Raw genomic sequence first — 13,248 nt, forward strand, 5'->3', positions numbered from 1 at the left:
CTCCCAGAATTCCTGAGCCATCATGGCTCAGCTTGGAAACCTCTCCCTTTCCCCTCAGCATGGCTGGCTCAGGAATTCTGGGAGTTGAAGTCCACAAGTCATAAAAGAGCCAAGGTTGCCTACCCCTGCCCTAGGGTCATGTGATTTAAATTCAGATGCTTGGAAACTGGCTTGTACTTATGACAGTTGCAGCGTCCTGGGGTCACGTGATCCCCTTTTGCGACCTTCTGACAAGCATAGTCAGTGGGGAAGCCCAACTCACTTAACACCTGCGTTACTAACTTAACAACTGCAGGGATTCCCTTAACAACTGTGGCCAGAAAATTCATAAAATGGGGCAAAACTCACTTAACAAATTTCTCACTTAGCAACCAAAAATTTGGGGCCCAATTGTAATTGTAAGTTGAGGACTACCTGTATTGGAGATTTTAATGGTTTCCTGACTGTGACAAAGGAAGCAAAAAATTACATCTGTAATCTGGACATATAATACTTCAGATTTTAGACTTCATATTTTGTATTTTATATCCTTTCTTGGTCATGAAATGGGGTGTGAATGTGCCATTCAACAATCTCGAGGGGTGCTGAGGAAGGGGCTGTATTGGGGCCAGGGAGACCCAAATTCAGCCTCCACTGACCAAAGATGACATTGGCCAGTCTTGCTGGGCCCATCCGATGCCACAGGGGTAAAATTAGCAGATGCTCCCATGAGTGACATCCTGCAGGGGGCAGCACAGGCCCAACTTTGAGTTTCCAAGGTGAACAATCTGTAGTAAACTTGCCAGCAGGAGTCTCCACGGGGGAGAAGCCCACTGAAAGGGGTCAGGCTTTGAACACACAGCCACAAAAGCCATCTTGACTTTTTCAACTCCCTCTGTTGACATCCATGACCCCGGAAGAGACCATGGCAGTCCTCTTCTGCAGCGGTGCCGGTGCGTCTTCAGGGTTTTAACTGAGTTCTTTTTAAAAAGGGTTAGAGCTGGAGAAGCTTCTTGGATGAGAAGCGAAACGTCTTCAAAGAAAAACAAGAAAGTCCAGTTGCCTCCTGAAAAAGCACCTTTGGGAGGGTGTTCAGTGAATATCCCAGTCGTTAAACAAATCCACTGCCTGCAGTGGGTCTCTTTTGCTGTAAAGTGACTAAATGCCGTTTTCTGGCAAAAAAAAATATGAATCACAACAACACGAACGCAGGAGGCTGCAAAAGCTATAATAAATACAGTCTGGTTGCAGACTTCTCTACTGTGATCCCCTGGCCACAAACACCTCTTGTGCTACCACCCGGCTGCTTCTCCCAGGTGAGTATTTTTACATCTTAAAAAATAAAATAAAATGAGAATCTACCTTATTTCAGAGCAAGGCTTCATGGGGGTTTTAAAATCAAAAAGAAACCGGCCCACATATTTCAAATTGGGTAGGAAAAGAAGAGTATAAAAAGCATTCGTCAAACTACGAATTCTGCAAATTGTAGGAAAACTGTGTTAGTCTATGATAGCCAAAAATCAGAAGGTATTTGGTACCAATTTTTCTGATAAACACATTTTAGAATTTGTTCATTGGAAAACTCCAGATTTCAAGACATTATGCTAAGCCAAAAGATTTTCCGTTTGCTTTGGGCTTACTCTATAATGCAGGCTACCAGGGTTGTTAAATTGAGGGTTATGTTTTAGCATGATGTGCAACTCCACCATGGAGGCTTATCCAACAAACCATATTAAAACGAACTGTGGCTGATGCAATGTATAAAATTAGAGCAAGTTTAGAAATGTGCATGTAATCCTTCTTTTGACCACAGGATGGCGGGGTTGAGATGCAGTCTGAAAACAAAACCTGGAAATAACCATCTTCCTGCTCAGAACAATGGCTAGTTGCTTTGATGCTGGCCTCTGCCAAACGCTGGTGATACTTTTCCCCTCCAGGTATCCACAAAGACCTCTACATCATTATGAAGTGGCCAGATGAAAAAATAGCATTAAAGTTGCCCTACTGGCCACAGGGGGTGAAATGTCTTACAACAGAAACTCCCAAATCCTTGAGTCAGCATTTGAGATACAGATTATCTTGTATGTGTAGTCTCTGACTTACAACGGTTCATAAAACATATAAGGAAAGGCTGCTGGAATTGGGTACGTCTAGTTTAATGAAGAGAAGGACGAGGGGGGACATGATAGCAGTCTTCCAATATCTCAGGGGCTACCACAAAAATAAGGGGAGTGTCAACCTATTTTCCAAAGCGCCTGAAGGCAGGACAAGAAGCAACAGATGGAAACTAATCAAGGAGAGAAGCAACCTAGAACTAAGGAGAAACTTCCTGACAGTCAGAACAATTAACCAGTGGAACAACCTGCCTCCTGAAGCGGTGAATGCTCCAACACTGGAAGTTTTTAAGAAGAGACTGGACAGCCATTTGTCCAAAATGGTATAGGGTTTCCTGCCTGAGCAGGGGGTTGGACTAGATGACCTCCAAGGTCCCTTCCAACTCTATGATTATGATTATGATTATTCAGTGACTGTTCAAAGTTATCACAGCACTGAAAAAAGTGACTTATGACCATTTTTCACACTTACGACCGTGGTAGAATCCCCATGGGCATGTGATCCAAATTTGGACGCTTAGCAACAGGCTTGTAGTTATGACAGTTACAGCATCCTGGGGTCACCTGATCCCCTTTTGCTACCTTCTGACAAGCAAAGTTAATGGGGGAGCTAGGATTCACTTAACAACAGTATTACTAACCTAACCTCTGCAATGATTCACTTAACCACCGTGGCAAGAAAAGTCATCAAATGGGGCAAAATTCACTTAGTAACTGTGTTGCTTAACAACGGAAAGTTTGAGCTCAGCTGTGGTCCTTAAGAAGTGCTTGTACTATCCTGTAGTGCAGCATTGGAAGATCTGAAGGAGAAAGGAAGGGACAAGATCATCATGGAGAAATTTGGTCTATGTGGCCGCTAAGAGTTGACAGTGACTTGACAGCAAGCAATCAATCAGTCCAAGTCACTGGAAGGAATCAAGTTAAACAGCCACAGAGTGAAACGAGGGGTCCTTGGTGCTCTCTGAGCTTGCTTGTTTTCTGGCAGACATTTCATTACCCTAACTAGTAGGTAACATCATCAGTATTAGAAAGAAGAGCTGTTTGCTGTCAGTTTATATTCTGGTGTCTTGGCTATCTGGGTGGGGGGCAGCCTTAAGAGATTCTTTGGTTGGGCTGTGTCCAAATGGCTCTTCTTGATTGGGGTCTTGCTTCCTTGATTCTTGGTCTGAAAGTGACCTTGGGATAGAATCAAGATCACGTGAAGTATTAATACCACTTTACAATGCCTTGGTAAGGCCACACTTGGAATACTGCATCCAGTTTTGGTCACCATGATGTAAAAATGATGCTGAAACTCTAGAAAGAGTACAGAGAAGAGCAACAAAGATAATTAGGGGACTGGAGGCTAAAGCATACAAGGAACGGTTGCTGGAATTGGGAATGTCAGTAAGGCCGCCTTTTGCAATTGACTAATAGCGAATTTGTCAATGCCAATGGTGTTCAAGTGGTGCTCCAGTTGTTTTGGGATTGCACCCAAGGCGCCTATTATTATTATTATTATTATGGTGATGATGATGATGATGATGGTTGGTAATGGAAGAGAATAAAAGAAGGCAAATGACCAGCAATCTGCAAGGAGTATAAATCCTTCCGTTCCCCACCATCCAGTCAGAGCTGAAGAAGCTGCTTGGATGAGAAGCGAAACCTCTTCAAAGAAAAACCAAGAAAGTCCAGTTGCCTCCTGAAAAAGCACCTTGGGAACAACCAGGACCTGGATGGCTGAGAATCTCCAGAGGCGAGAACCACTATATTACGAGGCGTCTCTCAAAGCTGGATTTAGCCTTTACAACCTGGCACTTTTTAGGGGTGTTTGGCCTGAGGACCACAACCTCAGGTGGGTCAAAAACATCCCAGTCATGTGATCCAGACACAACCAGCAGAAAATGGTATAAAATGGATGCAGAATTTCAGAGAAATGTAACTGTTGGTTCTTTCACACCGTTGTGGTGTTTTTGACTCACCTGATTCAGGAACTCTGAGATTGTGGCTCAAAGATATCCCAAGAGTGCCGGGTTGCACAGGTTAAATCTGGACTTTGAGAGACCTCTCGTAGTACAGTGGTTCAATGGGAAGAATTATAGACTAAATCTACCAAAATTATACCCAGTTACAGGTAGTCCTCAAGTTACGTCACTGCCTGCCCATTATGGTCATAAGTTCTAATGTTTGCAAGACCAATTTTACTATGTTTTTTTCTGTGAACGTGTCAGTGAATGTGTCAGTCGTAAGTGGAAACACTACAGTTGTAAAGCAAAAGCTGTGGTTGTTAAACGAACCCATGGTTTTTTACGGCCTGGTTTTGCTGCAAACAGAGGTGGCAGTTTTTGGCAAAACCATCATAAAATGCAGGCATGTAACTGTGGGATACTGTGAATGTGGTCATGTTGCTGAGTGCCCGAATTGCTGTCACACGACCAGGGGGTGGGGGGCTACCATCAGAACTTCAGATCCAGGTCATAAGTTCCCTTTTTCAGCTAGGTAGGCAACCTTGGCTCTTTTATGACTCGTGGAATTCTGGGAGTTGAAGTCCACGAGTCATAAAAGAGCCAAGGTTGCCTACCCCTGACCTAGGTTCTAATTCCAAACAGTTGGAAGTTGAGGACTAAAGGTAATGGTTACAAAGTGTTTTAACAATGTTACACAACCCATCAGTAATATCAAAGAGACACAAACCGTGCAGTAACATATGCCTGAGATGATATGAAACACAAGGAATGTTTATCATATGTGGTGGAGACATAAAAAAAACCAAAGACAAAGTGCAGAAAATTTTCCAATTTAAATATGAAAGGCAACCACAACTTTTCGTATTAGGTATATTTTCAGAAAGCCTTAATAACAAACATAATTTAATGAGATACAGGCTCACAGCAGCCAAAACAAACAAACATTACAATAGTAACCACAAATGTCCACCAAAGTTCCACAGTACATATAAAACAAGCGGGACTCCCATTGCAGCCACCATTTTGACTTTTTTGACCATGGTCTGGGGTCACCCCTGCCAAGCATCATAAACAAGGCTTTGGAATCTGGGAATTCCCACCCAAACTCACCCGAGACGGCTGATCTTCTTACACATGGTAAGCAAACACGCACAAGAAAGGCCGATGGATCAGCGCATCAATGCAAGTTTGTTTGGGTTGATTGATTTAAGTGCCAACCAAGTGGGTATCAACTCTTAGTGACTACATAGGTCCGCTTTATCCAGAATTGATGGTGTGTATATGTGTGTGTGCACATGCACAATGCTGACTTGGGTACATGTGTTCCCCCACAGAAGTCTCATGCAAGCTAAGGCTCAGAGTGGATTATGCAAGGGACCTATGCTAGTTCAAAGCAAAGTCTCACACTGAGCTGAATTCCTAGGAATCGGGGGTAGGCAACCTTGGCTCTTTTATGACTTGTGGACTTCAATACCCAGAATTCCTGACCCAGCCATGCTGACTCAGGAATTCTGGGAGTTGAAGTCCACAAGTCATAAAAGAGCCAAGGTTGCCTACCCCTGGCTAGGTGAACAGGTCCATGCCATTCTTTGGCAGCATACAGATGTGATTGGTTATTACCTTTCTCCAATTTCCCTCTCTAGGCTACAACTTTGACATTTCCTGGTGGTCTCCTGTCTATATCTGATTACCTTGACCGCCTCTCCTGGAGGTCACCAGTTCAAGTCTTGTTTTTTTTTTTCCAGAAACACCAAAAGTCACTGGGATTTGCCAATAAGGTTTAGAGCTAAGGGAAAGACGTTCTGTGTAAAGCATGTTCAGTTTGGCACCTGGATCAAGCAGTAGAGGTAGTCCTCGACTGATGACCACAATTGAGCCGAAGATTTATGGACCTGTCTGAGACCAATTGCAGTGACACAAACACCAAGGAAAGCGAACAGTCACATATAAACAGCCACAACTTGCCATCATGTGCTGGTATTTCCCATCACTTTCAGCCATGCATGGATTTTAAAAAACAAACAAACATGCTTTCCACTTCAGAAGGTAGCAGTAGCACTTAGACGTAAACGCCACTCGGTAGTGCCTTGCAGCCCACTCTAAGTAGTTTACAAAGTCAGCATATTTGCCCCCAACCATCTGGGTCCTCATTTTACCAACCTCGGAAGGATGGAAGGCTGAGTCAACCTTGAGCCGATCAGGATCGAACTCCTGGCAGTGGGCAGAGTTAGCCTGCGATTCTGCATTCTCACCACTGCAGCACCAGGGCTCTTAGGTAGATATGTGACTGCAAGGATGGTCCAGAAAATGATTGACAAGAGATTAGTGTTGTGAATTTACCTTCATACAGAGGAAGTAAGAACGGTAAGAACTACTGCAACATTGTTTTTCAACCTTGGTAACTTTAAGATGTGTGGGCTTCAACTCCCAGAATCCCCTAACCAGTGTCTTTTTTGGGGGGTTGTGTTTCAACTAAGACCATGATGCTCAAATTTTTTAGCAAAATGAGGGCCTTTTCTTTGCCTGGGTAGCGCATGCAACACCTCCAAAATAGGAAAAGGGCTTTGATCACAGTCACTGTTTTGACTTTTTTGACCCGTGTCCAGTGGTGGGATTCAGCCAGTTCGCACCACTTCAGCAGAACCGGTAGCTAATGTTTTGTTGCCCAGGCCCAGAATGGATTTTCGGAAGCGGCATCCACACAGAGAACCGATTATTCACATATTTGAATCTCACCACTGAATCCCTGTCCATGTATACCTCTGTTCTTTATCATATGGAGATCATGGGGGTTCAATCTCCTGTGATTTGGTCACTGTGTTTTCCCCCACAACTTATGTGAATGCAAACCACACACAGCACAATGGGAATGCTTATCCAATGTGTATAGTATTGCTTTAAAAAAAATTCAACAGAAGAAAAAAAATAGCTAACTGCAGTAATTAATGATAATGTAATCGAGCAGATGAAGCTAAGCTAGAAAAGTTCTAAAGCACAGAGGAAAAAACAAGAAAATGGAGACAACAGCCAGCCACAGCAATCAAAATAACAAAAATAAATCTGGGTTGTTGCTTTAAGTAGAATCTCCACCTATTAACAGACCTTCATTGGTGTTCAGATGACATCGTAATGTGGAATTACAGTACTTTTCAAGTTTCAGAGATGTTCACTCTCCCAGGAGCTCACATTGCACGTTATGCTAAAGTCAAAAAAGTACCAGCCATGCTTCCACTAAGCAGGTTAATTAGCCAGGCAGCTTTTACAGCTGGCCTGTATCTTAATCCCATTTTAGCTAAGGTTTCAATCTGGCACAACGCATCCATGACCACCAACTGGCAGTCAAAAGGCATGACAAAAATTCTTTAATTTCACAACACATAGACGGATGTAAACATAGTTTCAATTGGGGAAATGTGACAATCCTAGACCAGGCCAAATCCAAAAATGCCAGGGAATTTCTAGGAGCCTGGCACTCTGACAAATCGGCCATCAAGAGACACGTAGACTTTAACAACCTCTACAGACTATGCAACCAGCCCCAAAGAGAAAAAGACTCCAGCACTCAGATCAGCATATAATAATAATAATAATAATAATAATAATAATAATAATAATAATAATAATAATAATAATAATAATAATAATAATAATAAAGTTGGGAGGGACCTCGGAGGTCATCTAGTCCAACCTCCTGCTGAGGCAGGAAACCCTATACCATTTCAGACAAATGGCTGTCCAGTCTTTTCTTAAAAACTTCCAGTGTTGGCGCATTCACCGCTTCTGGAGGTAGGTTGTTCCACTGGTTAATTGTTCTAACTGTCAGGAAATTCCTCCTTAGTTCTAGGTTGCTTCTCTCCTTGATCAGTTTCCATCCCTTGCTTCTCGTCCTGCCTTCAGGCACTTTGGACAATAGCTTGACTCCCTCTTCTTTGGGGCAGCCCCTAAGATATTGGAACACTGCTATCATGTCCCCCCTCGTCCTTCTCTTCGTTAAACTAGACATGCCCAATTCCAGCAACCGTTCCTTATATGTTTTAGCCTCCAGTCTCCTAATCATCTTTGTTGCTCTTCTCTGTACTCTTTCTAGAGTCTCAACATCTTTTTTACATCGTGGTGACCAAAACTGGATGCAGTATTCCAAGTGTGGCCTTACCAAGGCCTTGTAAAGTGGTATTAATAGTTCACGTGATCTTGATTCTATCCCAAGGTCACCTTCAGACCAAGAATCAAGGAAGCAAGACCCCAATCAAGAAACTGCCCCAGAGCCATTTGGACACAGCCCAACCAATCTCTTAAGGCTGCCCCCCACCCCCACCCAGACAGCCAAGACACCAGAATATAAACTGACAGCAAACAGTACTTCTTTCTAATACTGATGATGTTACCTACTAGTTAGGGTAATGAAATGTCTGCAAGAAAACAAGCAAGCTCAGAGAGCACCAAGGACCCCTCGTTTCACTCTGTGGCTGTTTAACTTGATTCCTTCCGGTGACTTGGACTGATTGATTGCTTGCCGTCAAGTCACTGTCAACTCTTAGCGGCCACATAGACCAAATTTCTCCATGATGATCTTGTCCCTTCCTTTCTCCTTCAGATCTTCCAATGCTGCACTACAGGATAGTACAAGCACTTCTTAAGGACCACAGCTGAGCTCAAACTTTCCGTTGTTATGGTTTAGCTTCCAGTTCCCTGATCATCTTTGTTGCTCTTCTCTATACTCTTTCTAGAGTGTCAACATCTTTTTTACATCGTGGTGACCAAAACTGGATGCAGTATTCCAAGTGTGGCCTTACCAAGGCATTGTAAAGTGGTATTAATACTCCACGTGATCTTGATTCTATCCCTCTGTTAATGCAGCCTAGCACTGTGTTGGCCTTTTTGGCAGCTGCAGCACACGGCTGGCTCCTATTTAAGTGGTTGTCCACTAGGACTTCGAGGTCCCTCTCACAGTGCTGAAGAAGCATCTTGGATGCGAAACGTATTCAAAGAAAAACAAGAAAGTCCAGTTGCCTCCTGAAAAAGCATCTTTAGGGTAACAGTGGTTCTTCCGTCAAACCCATATTGGCATCAACCCAATCAATCCTCATCCTGCAAACAGCTGCTCAGCCCGGAACAGCTTTGAGTCAAGCTTTCCTCACGGAAACTTCCAGGCTGTGATCTTGGCTGAGGCACAAAACCCCTTTTTCCTGGATGAAACAGCTTCTTTCGATTCCCGGTTTAGCCTATTGTCATTGCACTTCCTGCTGACTCCTCTTTGAGGACTAACCAGGACTTGGCCTTGTTTAGGTCTTGAGCTGGAGCAACAAAAAAAGCGGATTTGGGTGTGTCACATCTTGTGTGTTTGCTCGCTTGGGAATGTTTGTGTTGGTTTAAGTCACAGAGAAACAATTTCAGCGACTTTGAGGCCTGTGGACTCCCAGAATTCCCCATAGCTGGCTGGGGAATTCTGGGAATTGAAATCCACAAGTCTGAGATTGAGTTAAGTTCAAACCATGCCAAGGAAGGGTGTGGGAGTTGGGCTTCAAACACTGAAGCAGGTGGAGAAGCAGCCACACAACCAGATGGAGATTAAGTGAACCATATGAAGAATCCCAAGGATGCTTTTTCAGGAGGCAACTGGACTTTCTTGTTTTTCTTTGAAGACGTTTTGCTTCTTCATCTTCTGGGATGAGAAGCAAAATGTCTTTAAAAAAAAGAAGAAGAAGAAGAAAGTCCAGCTGCCTCGTGAAAAAGTATCTTTGGGATAACTATGACCTGGATGACTGAGAATCTCCATAGACATATGAAGAATCTTTGCCTTCTTTCATAAGGTGACTAAATTAGGAGATTAAGGAACTACAAAAGGTCCTTATCTTACAATGAAATTGGGACCGGAACTTCCGTTACTAAGCAATACAGTTAAGTAACTCGTGCCTGTTTTACAACATTTGGTCATGGTTGTTAAACAAATCCAGCTTTCTCCATTGACTTGGCTTGTCCGAAGCTGGTTAGAAAGCTGGTTGCAGATGGTGATTGCATAATCCCGGCATGCTACAACTGTCATAAATATATACTGGTTGCCAAGTACCTAAATTGCAATCCCATGACCACAGGGAGACTGCGATGGTCAGAAGTGTTTTTGCAGTGATTGGTTTAATATCCAGGATTTATAAGGGAAATTAAAATTAATTGTTAGATTATATTTTTGATTGTCAGATGGAAATACATTTGTGGAGTATATTTGTGAACAAACGAAGAAGGTAAATTTTGGAAATTCTAGTTATGTTAACTATTTTATAATGAAATGAGGGAAATTAAGGTTATCCGAAACTTAAATATTGGTTATAAAAGGCAAAATTGGAACATGGCAATTAGAATTAAGTAAAACTTAAAAACAGGATTTGGATATGTATAAGTAAAATGCCATTGATAAATGTATTGATTGATTGAGCTTTAGTTAGAAATGTATTAATATTTAAGGGAGCTAGAGAGGGAATCTTTATTGATGTAACCTGAGATACACATGAATGATTTTGTTATTGGACTATTGATTATCCTATCATCACGCCGCTTCCTAAGCACTCAAATGTAAAAATTTGAAAAATTAATAAAACTTGTTTAAAAAAAAAAAGAAGTGTGAGGACCAGTTGTCAGATTTTTCAGCATCCTCGTAACTTCAAACAGTTATTAAATACATGAGCAAAAGTTGACTACCCGTACGCTATAACAACTGGGGGCAGATGTCATGTTAATATTAATCCTGCAAGGTCATCATCCTCTTCCTTGAAAGCAGATGTCACACAATCCCCAAAGCCAAATCAAAAGACTCCATCACAGCTTTGCATGCATTGTAAACACAGCCAACAGAAGCTTACAGGGAGTGCTCGACTTACGACCACAATTGAGCACACAAGTTAGAATAGAATAGAATATAGAATAGAATAGAATATAGAATAGAATAGAATAGAATAGAATGGATATTAGAATAGAACAGAACAGAACAGAACAGAACAGAACAGAACAGAATAGAATAGAATAGAGAATATAGAACAGAATAAAATAGAATAGATATTAGAAAAGAATAGAATAGAATAGAATAGAGAATAGAGAATAGAGAATAGAATAGAATAGAATAGAATAGAATAGAATAGAATAGAATGGATATTAGAATAGAATAGAATAGAATAGAATAGAATAGAATAGAATAGAATAGAATAGAATAGAATAGAATTCTTTATTGGCCAAGTGTGGTTGGACACACAAGAAATTTTTCTCCAGTGTAGAAGGTCCCAGTGTACATACAAGCAACAGGTGATAAAGCATGATCATAATCATAAAATACAATCATCATAAATCATAAGGTACAATACTCCGTGATAGCCAGAGGATACTAAACAAGCAAACAACATAAATCATACTAGGATACTAAATAAAACAATATAAATCATTAAGATACGAACAACCAAGTTATAGTCCTAAGAAGATAAGGAGATCGACAATAGGGAAGATGAGGAGAGTAACAGTAATACAGCCTTACTAGGGAGTTTGAAGATGTTGTGGGAATTAGTTGTTTAGCAGAGTGATGGCATGGGGGGAAAACTACCCTTGTGTCAATTTCTGCTGATAAGCAAGGTAGTTGTGAATCCCTGCAGTTGTTAAGTTAGTAACACAGTTGTTAAGTGAAGCCGGCTTCCCCCTTGACTTTGCTTGTCAGAAGGTCGCAAAAGGGGATCACGTGACCCCGGGACGCTGCGACTGTCATAAATATGAACCAGTTACTCAATGAATGGCTGTAACTCGAGGACTACCTGCCTTCAACAATGGCTGAAATCAAGTATGAACAGATCCCACCGGATTTGGTTATGTCCCAAAGATCAATTCTGAAAGACAGCTGGTCCTTCTGCTTGCCTTCCATTGAGCCCTAGTGCCCTAGCGCCTATCAACTAGCGTCTATCTGAGCATGCTCCAACCACAGCAGGTATTGCTAGGCTCCACCCTTACCCTAAAGGCTCCACCCCTGCTGGGACAGTCCCAGCTGTTTGCACCTCTCCAAATCTATGGGGTTTTTTTTTTTAAAAAAATATTTGATTATTGCAGATCTTCCCAACCCCATATATTCAGATTCCAATCATATTTTCAGCCATAGCAATGCTCGCTGGAGAAGCTTACTCTTCTTAGCTCAAAAATGTTGGGAGAGAAGGGGAAGGAAGGAAGATTGAAGGGGAAAAGAAGGAGATGGAGAAGGAAGGAGATTGAAGAGGGAAGGAAGGAAGGAAGGAAGGAAGGAAGGAAGGAAGGAGGGAGGGATTGAAGGGGAAGGGAAGGAGATGGAAGGAAGGAAGGAAGGAAGGATTGAAGGGGAAGGGAAGGGAAGGGAAGGGAAGGAAGGAAGGAAGGATGGATGGATCTTTGGAGAGTCATGTTTTTTGCAGATGGTAATGAACTGCAACTCCCAGCATTCCCCACTCTTCCACAGTGCTTTGTAGGGCTGCTGGGGATGGTAGTCCAGTAAGGTCTGGAGAGACAGACACACACACACACACACACACACACACAATTGCTGCGGCTTTACTTGGAGGCATTCTGCAGCTCCTGAAAATCACTTTAAGCAATTTTTCCCTGCTTCAGCAAGAGCAACGAGTCATAAAACAAGCAACAGGTACCGGTAATAAAACAGCCCAAATTGTCCTTCTTTTCCAGCGCAGATGACAGGAAGCAGGGAAGGGAAATCGCGTCTGCCTCTCTGACCAACGGGAGGAGAAGCGGTAGAAAAGCGCGGCGTTTCGGCCTTGGCGCCCGGCCTTTCCCGCAGGCGCTGCCAAGGACGCACCAGCAGCTCCGCACAATTGCCCGGGCAGGAGGAGGCGGGGGGGGGGGGAAAGAGGCTCAGAGCCGCACGCCGGGCAGAAGCGGCTCCTCCGGTTCGCAGGACCGAGGCCTGGCCGAGAGCCAAGCGGCGGCGGCACCGCCGGGGCCTCGGAAGCCGCGCGGAGCAGACGCGCGCCTCGGAGCCGCCGCCCGCCCTCTCGCGCCCGCCAACCTGGAGCCCGCCAGCCATCCTCGTCCCGGCACCGAAACAAAGCGAGCCTCGGCTTCGCGGACGCGCGTCTCTCTCCCTCTCTCTCTCTTTCTCTCTCTCTCTCTTTCTTTCTCTCTCTCTCTGTCTTTCTCTCTCTGTGTCTTTCTCTCTGTCTTTCTCTCTCTCTCTCTCTTTCTCTCTCTCTCTCTCT

This window comes from Protobothrops mucrosquamatus, unplaced genomic scaffold (genome assembly GCF_001527695.2).
Source record: "Protobothrops mucrosquamatus isolate PMUCROS unplaced genomic scaffold, P.Mucros_1.0 scaffold19, whole genome shotgun sequence".
NCBI classification, from domain to species: Eukaryota; Metazoa; Chordata; class Lepidosauria; order Squamata; family Viperidae; genus Protobothrops; species Protobothrops mucrosquamatus.